Source organism: Phodopus roborovskii, unplaced genomic scaffold (assembly GCF_943737965.1).
Source record: "Phodopus roborovskii unplaced genomic scaffold, PHOROB, whole genome shotgun sequence".
NCBI classification, from domain to species: Eukaryota; Metazoa; Chordata; class Mammalia; order Rodentia; family Cricetidae; genus Phodopus; species Phodopus roborovskii.
Window position 1 is genome coordinate 21,508,879 of NW_026126525.1, and position 19,602 is coordinate 21,528,480.

Genomic DNA, 19,602 nt, shown 5'->3' on the forward strand with positions numbered 1-19,602 from the left:
TATAGAGCAATACTTGTTATTAGGCTGAATAAAATGAAAGGTAGAAACCAACCACAATTATTTATGGAGCAGTTTAGTTCTTAATACTGGACAGATTAAGAACATCTGCTACTACTGTGAAAATTTCCTAAAAATCTAGTTCCTCCTTGCATAAGGACACCACACAAAGATTTTTTGTATTTGAACAGTCTACTAAAAATTACTTCTATTTATTTAGAAACTATCACAATTAGCTAATTAACCTGGAAGAAATGAAAAAAATCTACACAAAACTGTTATTGTATTTCTTCCTATATTTTATCCACACCAATGAAGCCAGCATTTTAACACTGTTTGCTATTGCCTGGTTATTTCTTTATGATGACTGTGCTACTTGCCATTTCAGTACTTACATTTGCTTAGTCCATCCCAGAAGCACTCTGGGTTCATCTGGAAAATAACATCTACAATTATGATGTACAAAATGTGAAATAACTAAGTGACATCACAGTGGCATGGCACAGGCAGTCTCAGTACACATCTTGCATCATTTAAGTAAGGCATTTTGTTGAAAACGCAGTGCAGACAATGCCACTCATATGCATGAGATTTAGATATATGGATGCTTTCCTCTCTTATACTGGGCTTAGTAATTTTAAAACATTTTCCCAAGTCTACTCAAGTAATGATAACCACTCTATAACTGATAGCTAACTACAGTTATACAAAGATTAAGTCCAACCGCTGGGGCTTTCAACTCTGATAACAGACCAAGATTTTGAATGCTAAAGTAAATTTAAACATTTCTTTGAATTTTAGCTGAGTAAATTAGAATTATGTTTACAGCAATTCTCAATTTTTATTAATATTTTGCATATCGTAAAGGTCCTTTTTTCCCACCTGGTAATGCTATCAAACATATTAGGAAACATACAGCACAAAACAAAAGGAATTGTTTTGCCAATGGCTTCACATACTTTAATTTAGCAATTTCTCTGAAATGGCTAAATCTATCAAGACTGTTCTCAATGTTTTTTAAATATTGAAATTTTTGATTTATATTTATCCTAAAGTCTAAACTCATCTAAATATGCAAAGTTTATAATACAAGTGCACATTATTTTCTAAAAATCCCTCTGAGAGCTAAGATGCTCATGGTTAGATAAGGAATAATTTTAGAGACATTTCTGATGATTGATTTTCAGCAGATTTTTATTTTTAATGAAAGCTATAAATCCATCAAAAGACAAAAATATGTAAGTCATTTCACATTATTCAATGTCAAAAAAGACAAGAGTTTTTGATTCTCTGATGAAATGGTAGAAATGTATACTTTAAATTAAACTAGAAAGAGGAAATTAAAGATGTCAACCCTATTTTCTTTTTTAAAGGTAAATTCCCTTATCACTGATTATTATAAATAAGTTTGCCTATGAACAGGTCAGAGCCCAGTGGAGGGAAGATGATGTTGAGAAACCACAGAAGTTCTGGACTGCCATCCCACACAAGCTCAGTTTAGCATAAGTAAATCCTAACAAAGGAGATGACTAATAACTGTTCAGAGAACGTAGAAGTAAATGTTGTGCATTTAAAAAAGGAAAAAAAAAAAAAAAGAAAAAAGAGTCTACTAAAGAATAACAAAGAAGTGAGTTTAGCACTGGTTCCTAGTAAAACTAAAATGTAAATAAGATAAAAGTAGCATTTACTGAGAAACAGATTTCTAGTAAAGACTTTGGGACTTTGCGCATACTGGATTTCACACAAAAAACATAAGGATATGAAAACTGCATTACAAATATACTATGTATGCATAATGTATAAGAAATAAAAATATTATGCAGTACTCAAAGGCCACCAGTCATACCATGTGGTGTAACACTGATTTAGAAAATGACTTTCGCTGTTGTATATTAAATATAATCTTCATAGGTAAGTCTTGATTCCAGGGTACCGACTTCAAGATAGGATGATGTTGAAAGTCAAACTTCTAAATATGCCACACCAAGTCCTTCTCTCATCCCTGATTTACGCCTGTCTTGCCTGTGTGAACTCAGCAATATGAAAGATGGGTACCCTGAGGTTTGCATCTTGACAAGCATTCCCTTTCACCTAAAATAATAGTTTTCATTCTATACATGGCAAAACCTACAATCTTTCAGAATTCACTATAGATTTTTATTCTCCTGAAACAACATGTTGTCTTCTGGTAGGTTTAGACGTCCTTGCAAATGGTCTATTGTTACACCATATTATGTACTGAATTTGATGAATTTGATCGTAATTCTTTAGTCAATTATTTATTTGCCTTTCATTCAGGGCCACAATACATCCACCCAATCAATCAAAATATCAATCATGTGATTCCTTAAATCGCCTTGGGAACTCAATAGTTTTATATATTTCCCCTTAAATAAAAAAAAGATATGGTTTAATTGTTTAATATTAGAAAGTTCCTAAATAGATCTATGAGTTGTTGGGGGAAGTCCTACTGTATGCTGTCAATATATGTTTCTCTTATTGGTTAATGAATAAAGCTGTTTCGTCCAATGGGCTGGCAGGATTTATGTAGGTGGGAAATCTAGGCAGGGATAGAGAAACTTGTAGTCAGAGTCAGAGGGATGGCATGAAGCTGCAGAAGAAGCGAGAGGCCCTGGCATCAATGGTAAGCAAGACCATTTGAAGATACACAGATTAATAGAAATTGGTTAATAATTAAGGGAGAGCTAGCTAATAAGATGCCTGAGCCAATGGTTGAACAGTTCATAGTTAATATAAGCCTCTGTGTGTTTATTTGGAACTAAATGGCTGCAGGACCAGGCAGGACAAAAACTTCCATCTAATCAGTTCAAGTCAGTCAAATTTGTATGTGTCAAAATATATTCTAGGCCAATCATTCTGCCAAATGCTTTCAGTAAAATTCATTTGAACTTCTTATAACTTTCTGATGCTCACATATATGAATATGAAAATAAAGGAACATTAAATAGTTTTCAAAGTAAAAAAGATACAATTTCCAAAGTAATCTTTAATGCTGCACTATGTATTGTCAGACAATCTTACTATTACAATCTACTTCTAATACAAACTATACTCTTTCTCTCAATTTATGATATTATATATGGATATGTGAATTAAACACTGATAAATGAAAAGTAAAATAGCAATATAAACACTTTTCTGTATTGTACAATATCTTAAGTGTTTTAACACATGAAGACAGCAAAGTGTGCGCATTTCATTTTAGCCTTTACCAGTACTATACCTCACTAATAAAATCACCAAACCACTATGCTTCAGGTACTCTGCAATCTATTTGTATCTTTAGTGTCTTCTACAATGAACCATCTTGAACTATCTAAAACATAATACTCTCTGCTGCTTGTCACCATATATGGTAATGTGTATAGTATCTTTATCATATATTTTGACACCATCATAAGTGTCCCATAGAATCAAGTGAAATTTGAAGTTCCATTTTTATACTTCTTTTCAAGTCCCTGAAGCTTCTAGTATAGTCTTAGATATCAAATATTTATTCAAATGTCTCATAAATTGAGTCATGAAGTAATGATTTCAGAAACTGTAGGAAAGGAAAATCTAATATGTTGCATGGCTGTGCCTGGTAAGCCTACTTGAGTCGGCATTGATTTGCATCACTGGATAATAGAATTGCAACATTTCCAGAGAAATGTAGTATTTTAGCACATGAACAAATTTAAAGGGATAAAAATGGTCAGGTCTTAGAGAAAGATGTGAAGCAAACATTCTTGCCTCCCTCGTTTCAGTAAGGCATTTTCTGGGGATTTCAAAGCTTCTCAATTCTATGAAGCTTCGTGACACACAAACACTGTAAAGATATGCAAAACTCTAGATAGAAGGAAAATGTATTGTCCTTGGTTTGCCTGCAACTGTGAAGATGTCTAACCAATTGTGAGTAGTGGTGATTTTCTTTAACACTATGCTGTCATTCATTTTGATTTCTTAAATGATATGACAGTGAGAGGACATGGGTGGTGTATATTATTGAAATTCATATAGCATGAGTCAGTTTTGAAATAAACCTACCAGATTGGAGATGTGTGATTATCTATATTAGTAAGATAAGAAGATAATTAAGCTATGCTTTAATTTTTGGGAAAGATGGATGAAATAATCTTTAGTTCTTTAGTATTAAAGTAATGGTAAAATAAAGTATAAGGTAATGATATTACATTATCATGTTTTGATTGACTTTTACTTCAAGGTTAAAAGACATAGTAAACTTTTGGGGGAATTAAATTTTAATACTTCTCTTTTTTTCCCCCAAAAGTGCCATCCAGAGCATACTTTTGCTGTACTACCTTGTTCACTGTCAATTACCAAGAAAATCCTAATTTTAAACAGAAACCTCATTCATGAACTTAATAATCTGACCTGTCTGAACAACATACACTTGTTATTGATGGATGGTTTGAAACACGCAATGATACACACTATTTGTTAGAAATCACAAAGACTTGCACTATTATTTGAAATCATTGCTTCATTTTTTTTCTCCTCCAAACTTAAAAGCAACAGGAATTTTTGTCGTATAGTGTTAAGTATTGGAAATTGGAATAAGATCAGTTTCTTGACATCATGATCTATCATAGACTGCAAGGGTATTAGTCACAGGAAGAAAAGTGTGTCAGTGGTCAACTTTGGAATATGGATTTAATAAAAATCCCACATCTTAATCCTCAGGAATTCAAGGTTTTGGAAAGGGAAATAAAAGCAATGAATGTATTTGACAATGAACATGTTTCTATGAAGATCAGTAAAATTTGTCATGGATTTATGGATTATATATTAACATATTTCAGAACACTTTTGTGCTCAGTTTCAAAATATGGTATTATAAATTTTTATGTGTTGATTGATCCTGAAGTTTGTAGTGAGTGTATACGTGTGTTATATACAGAAGAGACCTAAAGTATAGGAAATGAGGGAATTACAACGTTAGACCCTTTGTTATAGTAATGTTGAACTTAGCTTTTCAAAGGCAAAAATTCTTTATCTATAAATAAAAATGACAGATTATGAGACTCTATACAATCAAACATGCTTCAAATTTAACTTGTTTCTTATGTTTAAAGTATGATTTTAATCTTTGATGCCTTCGGTCTTCCTCAGAATTTATAAACTCAGCTTATTTCAAGATTGTATTTAATGGATTGGAAATATTAACATAAAATGAATCACTGGCTGAGCAAAATAAAATAGTGCTTTCCCTGTTAATTTTTCATTTACTAAATCATAATATTTACTACAAAAATAAAAAGCCAATCCTTGAAAAGTTTTAAATAGTATTCTTAAAAATGCCAAACACTTTTATTGGCTCATGTATGAGCTTAAGAGAGAGAAAGAGAGAGAGAGAGAGAGAGTAATTTTTAGTACTTGTGCAAAGAAGGAAAACCTCTCTTAGTTATCTGAAAATGTAGTCAGTTCTGTATTTACTACTAAATTCTCTATCATCTAAATTTAAAACTAAAAAGAATATTACAGCTTAATGCAATAGTCATACTTCTGCATAATAAAGAAGATACAAGTATTATGAGAGTAGTGATTTAACAACTTAAGATAATACAAAGCATAAAAAGGCAGTTGAAAATAAATAATGGTTATATTGTCTTGGGCAAAGACAACCACCACTTGAATAACATCACAAAAAAGTAAGTCAGAAAAAGGGAAAAAAGTATTCCTATCTATTAAACAGCTTTTCTAAGATAATACAAAAGAGCTGTGACAATTAAGTTAATCCTTGAAGGTACCAAAAGACTGAGGGAGAGAAGGAAGAATGAAGGCAATGCCTCATACAACTGCATTTTCAACTTGCAAAGGAAAAGAGTAGCAAAATCTTCAAATTACCCATAGATAGGTTTATATTCTAGTCTCCAAAGCTTCTATAACTACTCACTGGGGGATGGTTTGGACAGTTTTAGCAAAGAATTTATAGCTTGTTATGTGCTATCTTGGTTACATGATTCACAGGTTAATTCAAATGAGGTTATTGGGATAATAACTTCATATAACGCAGAAGTGACATGTCTGAGTTAAACTTAGATTAGTCTACCATGAATATGATCAGAATATCTGATTTCCACTTCACTATTCTCTGTACAGCAGTAATGCTGATGTAAAAGTAAGTATGCTTGATAGACATTTATGAAAACATGTAAAACAATTTTCATTTCTTCCTCAGAATATAAGAGGGAAAAAGTAATCAGTAAGTATAATTACAACTATTCCAAACTATAGGAAAATAAGGAAGATAAAATTCACCTAGGTTAAACAAGGTAATTGGCAAGAGCATTGTGACAATGTTGTCTGTAAAATGGAAGACATAGAATTCAAATCAGATGTGCTATAGTGGTGAATCTCACCCTTCCCGATGCTATGACCCTTTAAAACAGTTTCTCATGTTGTGGTGACCCCCCCAACCATGGATTTATTTCATTGCTACTTCATAACTATAATTTTGCTACTCTTGGGAATCATGAATCATTATGTACACATTTGATATACAGGGTATCTGATATGTGAACCCTGTGAAAGGGTTGGTCAACTCCATAATGGGTGGGGACCCATACATCATGAACTTTATGCTAAACTTTGTATTCAGAGTATTAGCCAGAGTCCATTTATTGACTCCTAAGCCTATTGATGTGAATAGAGTTATGGGTATGTACTGCAACTCATACATAATGATATCTAGAGAAAGGGTTTTTAGTCTTGGCATATGGCTTCAAAGGAGATACACAACCCAGGCCTTTCCTCTTACTCTCTTCCTTCTTCCCACCAAGGTAATCATTTTGACAGCCCCATTGCTACCATGATGACCATGATGTCTGCCACACCATCAATGGCAATGATAGAATGCAAGCCAATACAACCAACACACACACACACACACACACACACACACACACACACACACACACTAATCAAACAAACAAACTTTTCCCATTTTATTCCGGGTGTTTCATGATACTGTCAGAAGTCAAACATATAGATGACTAACAAACGAATGGGCTTTATCATTTCAGAAACTCTAGTGTTCCGGTCTGTGAATCTGTTAATAGAGAACTAACTGAGGTATTTTATGGAAGTGAGAAACAACAACAGTTATCAACCCAGACTCCAACCAGCACTACCAGCAGCAAATGAGTTAGCAAGCAATGTCATTTTGACAGCTCACAACTTTGTCTTCTAATGGATGGATCTGTATATTTTTGCTATAATTTGAGTTACTTTCCACATATTATACATTCAATTCTTTCATAATATAAAGTAAATGAATGTTAAGAAGTAATGAAAAGGTGTAGAGGCTAAGATAATAATGGGAGCCAGCAGTATACAGGCATACATAGATGCGTTTCCCACGGTTAGCCCTTTCTCCGGCACCTCCTCAGACCTCCTTCCACAGTTCACTTCCGCCCATGGCTCCACCCCCCCCAATGGGCGTGGTCAGTGCCACAGAAGGAGACAAATATCCCAGTACACATAGAATTGTCTCAAGAGTAGGAACAAAGCTAAGAACAAAGCTAAGCAAGAGAAGGAGGAGGAGGAAGAAGAAGAAGGAAAGAGATGGAATGTGGCTTGCTGTTAAAACAGAAGAGTTCTGTTGAGCATAATGGTACATGGCTCAAATCCCATCACTCAAGAGGCTGAAGCACTAGAACAATAAATTTTAGACAAGACAGAGTGTCACAATAAAATTCTGCAAAGTGAGGAGTGGCAGGTGTGTGAATGACCAAGAGATCAAGTTAATTTTGGATGTTTGTCAATCTGATGTTTATTCAGGAGATAATTAATTCATGAACTTAAATGCATGGTAGTGGCTACTTAACTACTAAGGGACTTTTGTCAAAATCTAGGAATAATTATAGTTTCCTGGCATGTTCATACTTGTACAACTCTGCAGTTTGGAGTAAGTGGAAATTCTCAAGGGGTGGGATCTGTACCAGGGAAAGATTCAACTGAATATCCTGTGAGGCAAAAAGATAAGTAGTCTGACTCCTTCCAAACTTCTGTGTGTTGCTCTCTCTCTCTCTCTCTCTCTCTCTCTCTCTCTCTCTCTCTCTCTCTCTCTCTCTCTGTGTGTGTGTGTGTGTCTGTGTGTGTTCCTGTCTGACTCCTTTTCCTTTCTCAAGTTTTCCTTCTATTTTTCTCTCTCTCATTACCAATCAAATTTAAAGATACCAACAAATAGCATTAAATAGATACAATAATTCATACAAAAATTGTGTTTCTGGTTTCTAAGACACAGCCTTTGGATCTGCAGACAGGAGCACTGTAGCTACTTCAGTAATTAAGAGCACATACTTGAGACTTCCAAATGTAAGATTTTAGTTTCACCAGTGTCAAAGGTCAGAATGCCTTCCTCTAGAAATGAGAGTAAAAGGTGATGCAGTCAACAGTTTTCCCCACTGGAAGACTTCGTTCAAAGATTCTGAATGGAAGTGATTGCCTGAAGCTGGGGAAGGTACCATGGGGCTGGACAGTAGTTGAAATAGGAAGGGATGAAGGCTGGAAAACTTCCCTTTTGGAACTGCTAATATTGATATTATCTCTCAATGGTTTATGTTACACTTTGATAAAAACACTGCTTTCATTCTGAATTATGCTAGGTTAAAATGGAGTAAGAAGCGTCATTTTAGAAAAGTATTCAGTCACAGAATCATAGAGATCTTGAGCTACAAAAGTCCTTGGAGACTAACTTGTTCAACTCTAAGAATTTATGAATTTAAAGGTAAAATTTCAACCTTATCTTAATCATAAATTATAAAATGATTATGTAATAAGCCAAGCAATCTGTAAGGCAAGTGGTATTGATTGGGAAGGTGTGTGTAATTTTCAGTCTAAAGGCACACATATGAGTGAACTGATCATACAAACACTGTTCTGTCATTAAAAACTAGGCTGCTCTCCATTCTTTCAGTTGTCAACCCTGTAGCCCAGCCAGGAAGCTTTAATGAATACCCATGGGGAACCTACAGCACAAAATATTCCCTGTCCTATTTGGAAATGAGACAATAGTCCCTCTTGGAACTAAGTCTTTGATGCAAATCTTTTCCTGTGTTCCCCTCCCCCTCCAGTAAATGAGTATCATGTTCACAGAGACAACACCAGTTACTTACCCTCTATGAGTAGACTGAGTTAACACCCATGAGGCTTGAGATAGTCAGGGAGGCAGAAAATGAATATGCTATTCATAGTGCAAACACAAAAGTAAGAACCAAGTCGATACCACATCCCTGCATTTTGGGATACCCAGCTCTATGAAACAAACAAACAAACAAAAAAAGTCTTATGTACCTGACACAATCATTAACATGATTTTGCTGCCAGGCAAAATTCTGGCAAGTTTTGATTGCCAAGGAAGAACAAGATTTTTCCAATCACCTTTAGGCAAATGGCCAGAAACAATTACCTGTAGAGTCCTGTCTGAAGGCCTGGGTAGGTTTTGGGAAATCAGTGAGATTCACCAATGATTTACAAAACTAGCTCACAGAAATGTTTATGTAAGGCGTTCATACTGTAATGAGGAATGAAAGAAACATGTGAAGTACTTCCTTACCTCCCTCTGAGTGGAAGTGCATTGACACAAGGCAAGTTTACCCAGGCTATTCAGATCACTTTTAGACACATATTCATACAAGATGCTCCAGTATGAGGTCACTTGATTCAATTAGTTAATAAAAACAAACAGAATTCAGCATGCTATTCAAACAATTATGTTTTAATACTGGTTAAAACCAGAAAGGAAGAAAACAGTCTTAGTGAACAAAGGAGAGTACCATCTAAAAATGAATTTATTATTGTTTTCTTTTGTCTTCAATAATTTTTTTTAAATAAACCTTTTGCTGCTATACTATCAGGGTTGTTAAAAAATATATCAGTAATTCCATCCAAGAAGGTAATTAACCTGAAGTTTTGAGAAAACTGAAATCCCAGTAGGAAACATCGAGAACACAGAGTGAACAAGTGAGCTATTAGCTGAGTTTGATGATATGCTATAGCATCCAAATAAATAGCAAGGATCAATTTGAAAAATTAATGGAGCACTCGCATCTGAATAGGATTATAACTACAGCCTTCACTGATAAACAGAACTTAAGAACAGTCAACAACTGTCATACAAAAATTTAAATCCTTTAAATATTACTTTATAATGAAATTTTGCATTAAAAGAAATATACCAAAAATAAAACAAATGTATCAAAATACATTGTTTGTCAAATATTTACAGAAAACATTAAGTAGTGATGAACTGCCAGTAAATACAGTGACAAGAATAACATGCTTCTTTTAGTTCATTACAGCTTTCAAAAATGTTTATAGCTTCTTAAAGTCAATGAACATTTGTAACAGACTTAAATGTCTGGGAGTATACTACTTACTTTTAAAACAGGCTACGTATTCTTCATTGCAACAAGAGGAAAATAAACTTACATTAGTGAAAACTAGAGCTGCCCCCCGCCCATGAGATCTACTATAACTTTTCAAGTTAAAAATAACAGCAGTAATCCGCAGAGGGTGCCCAGTCCCTATATTAACAAAATGAAAAGCTATGTAGATATTATACCTTTCACTAATGCCTTAATTTCTTGACTATATCAGATAAGCACAGGATAGAGGATATTATACGTTTCCAAGTAATTTATAGAAAAAAGTTCAAACTAAGTGGTGATTATTACATTCATTCTTGCACAATAAGCAGAAGTAGAACCTTGGTCTATCCCCTAGTGTCTGACATTGGAGTGTCCTCATGAACTCTAATTTTTGTGTTCACCTCTAATTCCAGCAGCAGGATGCTAAATATTCCAATAAATAAAATATGGCAGACATGATGCTATGAGTCTTCTGGAGAGAAGTCATCAAATACATACAGTTTTCTGTGGTCACCTGGAATGATACCTCTTTAAATGCTCCCTCTTGCTGACACAGCTGTCATTCTGGGAGAACGCCAAACCACATGGAGAGACCTCATGTCTATTCTCTAATCTGCTCAACCTGAGTTGAGCAGATTAAAGCACATCAACATATCCGAGATACCAGCATGTGGACAAAGGAACCCCCAAAAGACTTTTGACCCATGAATTCTAAAGCACGTGGAGCTCCCAGTCCCACCATTACAGAATGGCAAGCCCTTCATAGTAGTATTCCACACATGCTATAAGAACATACTAATGTGTGCTGTGTCACTCATGAGTTTTGTTATTGGTTGTTACGAAGCAACTGGTAGAAACCATGATCACTGTATTTTCCTAAACCCATTTCTATAATAGTAACAACTGATGGGAGATGTTAGTCTATAAATATGTTTCAAATATTGGTTAATGAATAAAGCACTGTTGGCCAATAAGAAAGGAAGATAGATGAGACTAGGAGACAAGGAGGAGTCCAGAAATAGTAGAGAGGAGATCCAAGATGGAGGACTACAGAGTAGAATGCCAGCCCCCCTCTCTGGTAAGATAAGACCACGTGGAAGTACTTCAATTAATAGAAATGGATTAATACTTAAGAATGAGCTAGCCGATTAGAAACTAATAACTGGCCAACAGCATTATATCAAATACAGAGTCTCAGTGTGTTATTTTGAGGCTGGTGTGGCAGAGGGCCCAGGCCAGCAGGAAAAGACATACTCATTAAAAACAACAGTAAAGTGCATGCTTATATCTGCCATGCTATTAACATGTCACATGCCTGATATTTCTCTATTTAATCTACCAAACAGGCATTGCTAATATTTCTAATTTATAGTTAAGAACATTCAGCCCTTGCCAGAGTATATGCCCAGTATTGCCTCAAGGATAAAGGTTAACAAATATCAGAGTCAGGATCTTCTTGGTGTTACATTGGGGAACTCTAAAATCAGTAACATACTGCCGCATGGAAGAACCGATATGCATGCTCAACTGTGTTAATGTATCACTAAACTTTCTTACTGTCTGGATCATCTACTAGAAGTGGTTACACCTAAATAACCTACCATTCTTGGAACTCAAAGACAAATGAAAATTTCACACAGCAGAAACAGATGGTATAAATCATAACAGCCCTGGATATAGCCACATATCCAGCTACACATAATGATGCCAAGCAGCAGAATAAGGGACGAGCATGTGAAAGCCCTGGAGTTAAAGGGCTATGATCACACTATGTGAGAAGGATGAAGGACCTTGGATCAGCCAATGGAATTGTCCCTTTAACACAGACATGGTCCTACCACTTGCCCAAGGTACTGGCACTCTTTCCTAGATAGCATTCTGCTCCTCCAGTTACAAAGAATATTTCAGTAATGTTAGTCACCACTTTGTCAAATCTTTCTCCAGATCAAAGAGAGATGAATACTCCATTCTCAGTTGTTCATATGACTTGAAGAAAGAGACTGCACTGTAAGGCATTAGAGAGCAGAGAAAAAAAAGTCCCTGTTAGACACTAAAGGAAGACTTCACAAAATAATGTGGGTCATCATTAGGATATAGACTTGAGACTTCTGCAGTTTTCTTGTCATAATAACAAGAAAAATATTTAAAGCAACCATTGTTATCTTCCTAAATCCACATGCACTAACCACAAGTGTGGCATTGTTTTGTCCATTTGAAAACTAAGGAAAGAGAAATCAGATTAGTGTTCCTCAAGCTCAGGAGAAATGACCATGATTGGGAACTGAACCTAACTTTTCCCTAAAGAACTCATCAAGTACTTGAGCAAGGACCATAATTGGTAGCTAAGTGACCATAACCAACACCCACTTCTTGTTATTTAATGGACAACACTCTCAGGTAATGGAACACCTTCCACTTTCGCATTTGGGAGGTGAGGCTGTATTAGGACATACACGCTGATCTTAAGTGTTGCACAGGATTTCCTGGAAGGTACTGATTCAGCTGGAGACACATTCCCCTTTCTTCTCTGTTTGTTTACTTCCTGAAATATGGAGTGCTCAGGAGACAGTTACCACACCAGAAGCTACCATATGATTCTTCAAAAGTCACAGGAGAGATGTTGAAGAAGAGGAGAGGCCAGAATTTGAGTCTCAAAAGATCATGGTTATAGCACAGAGCCACAAACCACCCACTACAGAACTTACTTTTCCAAAAGACAGTAATACATTTCCATGCTTTTTAATTCATTAATATGTTCACATTGTTGGTAAATGCCATGGGATAAAATCAAACCTTATGAATGAAACCTTATGAATGTGTTAAACAGGGTAAAAAATGCTGACCAAAAGACTCAAATCTCCAAAAAGTTCTATTTATACCTAATAGCAAACTTCACTTCATCTCATCCTAAAAGAAACCCATACTTCATTTCCAGAATGAATGTGTAAATGGGAAAATAGACATGGTGAACCTAATTACTCAAAGCATATAATGCTGCTTGGATCATATTGCAGGCAATGTGAGATGGGCAAGGCAGCTCAGAGAAAATAGAAAAGCCAAGGAAGAATGGAAATCGCTACAGTTAGCTGATGCTACGCTGTATGCTGTGCACGTACAATACAATGAACCAAGAAATTCTACCTATTATTTACCCAGTGACAGATAAAGGAAAATGAGGTGGAGCTCGATAAACAAGCTTTCTTCTAAAGTAGATTTAGACACTATTCATCCCCTTCCTTTCAGCTCAGAAGCCTGCTTAGCCACAACTGTGAAATAAATTCCAGCCCTCAGAACATTTTGAGGAGAAATAATGTTCAAAACGGGCTCAGGCTTTCTTTTCCTTCTCTTTGAAATTGATTAGGTGTACTTTTAGATGAAAAACTAGTTGGCGTCTCAAAGAAGAAAGATTATTTTTAGACAAACAAAAATAGCTAATTTAAGTTGTCCACATAAAGAGAGTACTTAAATTTTTGGCTCACTATCGCAGCCGAGAAACATTAAAAACACCTTGTATGGTGGACCCACAAACAAGTGATGCCGTATCAAGTTTTGATTCTTATCAAATTCCACTGAAAGACAATTGATAGTTTAGTATTAATTCAACATTTTCTATTAAGTCAAACTGATGACAAAACTGTAGTGAAATTTATTCATAAAACTACCTTCAAGAAACAATAAATGGGCTAAGACGGTAGAAATTAAATCACCGAGGAGTGATCGGGGAAGTGCTAGACATTAGATTCAGTGATGGAAAGAAATGTTACATAAGCAGTAATTTAATTTCACTTTTCAATTTAAGGCATGCCTGGTCACATGCAAACCTTTGAAATGAAGCATTTCAACAACTCACCATGAGTATGCTTTAGTAGGTAATCTGAAAATCTATAAGAAGGACAAACAAAATGTACACTGCAACAGCACTTGCTCTAACTACTAAAACATAGGGATGGGCAAATGAGTATGATTCAGCTCAGTGCTCCATGCACACATAGAACTCACATACCACACCATTCAAAGGTCTTCGTATCAAGGGACCACACATTTCCTGTTGAAGAGTGTCAATAGCTTAAACTTCTCCAAAGCACAATCCATGCTGTTTTGTAAAGTTTTACATGTTTTTAAAATACTACTAATTTAAACATTTTTGCCATTGGCTCCTTCCTTGTTAAGTCTCTGATTAAGGAAACATTTGCAAGAATAAGCCTGTTGTTCTGTATGTGTTTTTTTTTTTAAATTCTATTTATTTACTAGTTATTTGTGTGGGGCATATGTGTGTGCACTCATGTGCCACAGAGTCATGCAGCAGTTACAGGATGGCTTGCAGGAATTGTTTCTCTTCCAGTTTGAGGTTCTGAGGAATTGAACTCAGATCATCAGACTTGGCTGCTGCAAATATCTTTACCTCCTAAACCATTTCATGGCCACCTCCAATCTATAAAGTTTAAATAATGATTTGAACAGTCAAGATATCATAAAAACTAGCTCAACGACTTTGTTGAAATCCAGGTAAGAGAAGAATGATAGCAAGATGGAAAGGAACTCCAATAAAGTTTGAAAGACAGTAGACCTTATTAGAAATTCTGATAGGGTAAGATATTAGGGGACCATTCACCATGCATGAACTTTGAATTTACTCAGCTATAAAGAGAAGTAATACCTAATTCCTTACTCGATAGATATTAGCGTTCATTCACACTTTTAGTATAATTTCATTTATTATCTAAGAAAATATATAATGATAAACCCAAATTATATTTGTGTTAAGGGAATGAATTTAGAATTTTTATGTAATTGAAAAATTTAAAATGCTAAGGTGTATAAAATGATACACAAATGCCATTCTATGATTTACTTGGGAGACTTTATAACAGGTTGTAAACATCCCCTGAAAACAGTGGATGTCCCAACATAATTCTGAGAAAACAACTTCAAATTGTATCATAGATGATAATCACCTTTTGAATAATTATTAACTCCCCTCAACTGATATTGATCATTTATTTACTAAAGCTTTACAATCCTTTGTTCAAATGCTGAAGAATGAAACATATTTATAGAATTATGCTACAGCTATTATCACACAAATACATCACAGTGTGCACTCGGGAAAGCACTCAAGACATCCATTTTTGAAAGCTTCATTGAGCTGGCACAGAATATTTCTTCATGTGTTGTGGTCACTAATGTGTCCTCATGATGTAGCTCATACCTGATATAATCTGAGAACTCAAAGGTTTTTGTGCCAATTTAATGGCTGGATCAATTTACCTTTAAAAAGTGGTTATTTATTATGTACTGGAAGTATATATTTTTATGAGGAATTTGCTTAAACATAAGTTCAAGTGTCTTCCTTCTATAAAGGAAACTTCACACCATTATATTATCACATATATTAATTGTTGGGAAGGCAATATGTTAATGTAGTAAGCATTTTAAATTGGTGTTAGGTTATATACTATGAAGAGTATCTATGCCATAGCATTTGATGAATGCTGATGTTATACTCTTACTAATCCTATTAATAGTGAAAAGAACTAACTTCTACTTTGAATCATGAGCAGTCATATAAGCATACATTGAATCTCAATTAGGAAGAAGTAATGCTGTACTATAAAATGGGCGATAAAATGGGTTAAATGATAGCTATATAACTCCTAGTTAGGGAACAGTAAGTCTCTTTTGCACTGGATAAAGTAAAATCAAATCTGCATTAGACTGAGCTGTCTTGAGGTCAATGATACCAAGTTCTAGAAGAAATTCATGTGTAAATAAAAAGTATGATGAAACCAAGCCAACCTTCCCACATACCAACAGGCAGCTCTTCAATGTTGTGGTTTTATTTGAAATAAAAGCACAAATTAATCATCCTTAATATATGGAAACATAGCAGTAATAAAATTCACTCCTCATATCTGATATGAGTTGTCAGCCAACACTGAGCTTCCACTCTAATTGGCTCGATTATTCACTATTCTACCAAGAACTCTTGCCTGTCACCTGGTAGGCACCAGAGAGAGCAGCTGGACTATTTTATATAATCAGGGACTTGGAGTTTCAAGGCAGCAAGGGAACAGAATAAACTCTTGGCAGCTATAAGCCAACTCAAAGGCTCCACCCTTTAACTACAGAAGAAAAGGCAGCTGTTGTCCCAACAGCTGGTAAATAGCTGATTAAAATAGGTATTAAGAGCATTGTAGATTTCATATATATGATAGTCATTGTCAGGAGGCAAAAGACAGTAACATTAAAAGATGTGGTAACAGTGGGAAAGAAACACTAAGGAAGCTCATGAGTAATGATACATAGACGCTAACAGACTGTGGCAGGAATACTTGCAGAATTATGGAATCCTATAACCCGAAATCTCTTTGCAGAAATAAAGATATGTTCTAGAGGGTGTTTTACTACCCTATCAGAAAGCAAGGAAGGAAATTATCGTTTGAACTACTTCCTCACTCTCCCTTCTGTTTGGTATGGTAATTATAAACAGGAAGGCATTGTGACAAATTTTAAGATGGTGGAACTTGTTGATCTAGCAAGAAACAATTTGTGGATGACATTTGTACAGGCACTGATTGACTTAGCAAATTCAGAGCATTGTTAACCATATGCCACAAAATGAACAAAGAAACAACATACCCATCGGTAATTTCATATAATGCCTAACCTAATAAGAACGCCGCTTATGGTGCACAAAAAACAGCATTAAAAAGAAGGAAAGAAACCCACTAGAGTTTATGGAGATAATGCCATAGGAGACATGGAGGCAGCGGCATATTACAAAGCTTAGTAAACTGAAGTAACAGCCAGTCTCTTCTGAAAGGATGACTAGGCTTCATCTATAAAGAAACCTTTTAAAAGAGCATTTTAGGAAAAGAGCAGCACATGCAAACACAAAGAACATGATAGACGAGAAAAGGACCAGACAGGGAGACAGGAAGGATTTGCTGAGTAGCTCTCAAGGTTCAGCAGAGGCTAAAACCCTTACATGTGTAATAGCACTGATCCACACGTCTATCTGATTTTTCTTCTACTGTCCTTGACAGTCTGTCAAATGAAACCAAAGGAAAGGGCAAAACTGAATGTGCTTCAGACAGAAGAGGTACTAAGAAGGAAAAGAGAGAGAAACACAGTGCACAAGATGCCATGTCTTCATTGAGCACTGCATAACCCACTCACCAGTTTTCAGGGCAGCTCTTCAAATCACCATCTGCAGAAGAGTAAGGAAAAGGAAAAGATTATGTGGAGAATGCCCTGTTTAATAGACTCATCACTTATCTCTAAACAAATTTATTGATAAGAAGCAAAGTACCGAGCTTAAAACTCACTGGATACACATGAGTGGCAGAAGCAAAAGCAGGAAAGTAGAGAGAGGCACAGAAATCAGAACAGCCCTATCATGACAACACCCATGGATACACAGGGAAAGATTATCTTTGTGTCTATCACTGTTGGCTACTGTTCAGGTCCCATCCTCAATCTGCCAGAACACAGAAGTCTACCCAGAAAGAAACTCTGTTTTAATAAGGGCTGATTCCATCTTTCTGTCTCTAGTTACCCAACTCATGGGACAGCAACTTTCATAAAGCAAAAGCTAGTTGTGTTTTACACACTCGTTCTTTCTTTGCACAACCACCTTACCAAATGCTAGCCTAATTTTCTCATTACTAGCAATTCACACTCTCACAAGAGAACATAAAATCCATATATTTACACATGCATATATATGTTGCTTTATAGTAATGTAGACCTTGTAAAAAAGAAAATATCTGCATATTGCCCACAATTTTATTCAAGTCACATTACTTAGGTTATATCAAATGGGTATTTACATAAACAAAACATTTTTAGAAGTAAAACATGTGCAGAGAGTAGATGACTCTGATATACTTGCTTAATCCCCACTACTCTACTGTTTGATCAATAGGAAACAATCCCTCTCCTTTAATCATATTTACTCCTACACAAATCACTGTTGACTGGAGTCAGCTATTAAACTTTCACAGATAAAGGTCTCAAACTGAACTCCATAACCCACAAACTTTCATTCAATAAAATATGACAGGCTGGGAAAGTTAAATAGATCTAATGGTAATGAATTGCCCTAGTCTTTGCATTCTATCAATTAATTGTATGCTTAAAATGCAATACAAATTTAGCTTACTGTAGAGCAAAAAGGTTAATAAATCCAAGGACAGTAATTCACTAAGGTATTTCAGTAGTAAAGTGAAGGTGAATAAAATCTGTCCAAATAATGTGTCTAGTTTTATTAGTTTGCATAGGAAAACAATTTCCTTTAACTGATTTTATAATGACAATGTGAAAGTCAGCATTGGGATTCACAAAAAAAAAAAAAAAAAAAAAAAAAAAAAAGAAAGAAAGAAAAAAAAGACACACAATAGCCTTTTAATATTACTTGTCAAAGTTTCCACAGACACAAATGTTTATAGGCAGGCCAAAACTAGATATTAAATAGTTTACCTTCAAAACAAAATAAGGCTTTAATGGTCTGTCAATTTTAGAAATAAAAATGTCTAACTTAACTCATAGTCATCTTTCCTTTAAAACATAAGACACTTGTCTTCATAGCTACTGCTAGAACTATGTTCTTCTCTCATGCACAGACTTCTCCCAGGAGAAATAAAACAATAGATGATTGCTTCCTTCAATAGTTATCATTGCCTAGACCAGGAAAGACAACTCTGTGAACAGACCTTGAAAGTCTGTCACCAATGTCAATACTCTTCAGCTTAGCAATAAAGGTGGGGTAAAATGTCTTTTCCCACATGCTCTGGATATGTTCTTGCTTTTGGCTTATATAAATTTAACTCTTGAAAGAGAAGCCTATAGAAAGCCACTCAACTTCAGGCAAAGTCTGGGTTTTTTGAGTGAGGTACACTGGGAACAAATCAATTGGCTTTATCATCACTTGATGCTTTTGTTTATTCTCCATTTGGTTTGAAAGCCAAACCCTCATAGCAATATAAAGCAGGGACACAGATGCCTTACCAACTCACCTACTGAAACTTTTCTCATCCATAAATACCCACATTTACTATTACCTCTTTTGGTGACTTCAACGATTCCCTTGTTGAAACTGCTTCCCCTTAATATTCTTAAAGTATTTTCAAACTTTTTATACCACTTGTCCTTTTTTGCAGCCAAACTTAAAAACAGACTCCTTAAACCATGGGCTATGCATGACTAATAT

The 19,602-nt window shown here is 35.2% G+C and overlaps 1 protein-coding gene across 29 annotated transcripts in view; it reads right to left on the minus strand.

The window, feature by feature from the left end:
• Positions 1–19,602, minus strand: part of Adgrl3 (adhesion G protein-coupled receptor L3) — a 734,924-nt gene that overhangs the window by 671,090 nt on the left and 44,232 nt on the right. For 28 of the 29 annotated variants that reach the window (XM_051198505.1, XM_051198478.1, XM_051198481.1 and 25 more), the window contains exon 2: positions 17,571–17,601. The gene's annotated coding sequence lies outside the window, so the exon portion shown is untranslated. Of the gene's footprint in view, positions 1–17,379; positions 17,400–17,570; positions 17,602–19,602 lie in introns of those variants that run through there. The other variant, XM_051198477.1, reaches the window with a different exon arrangement.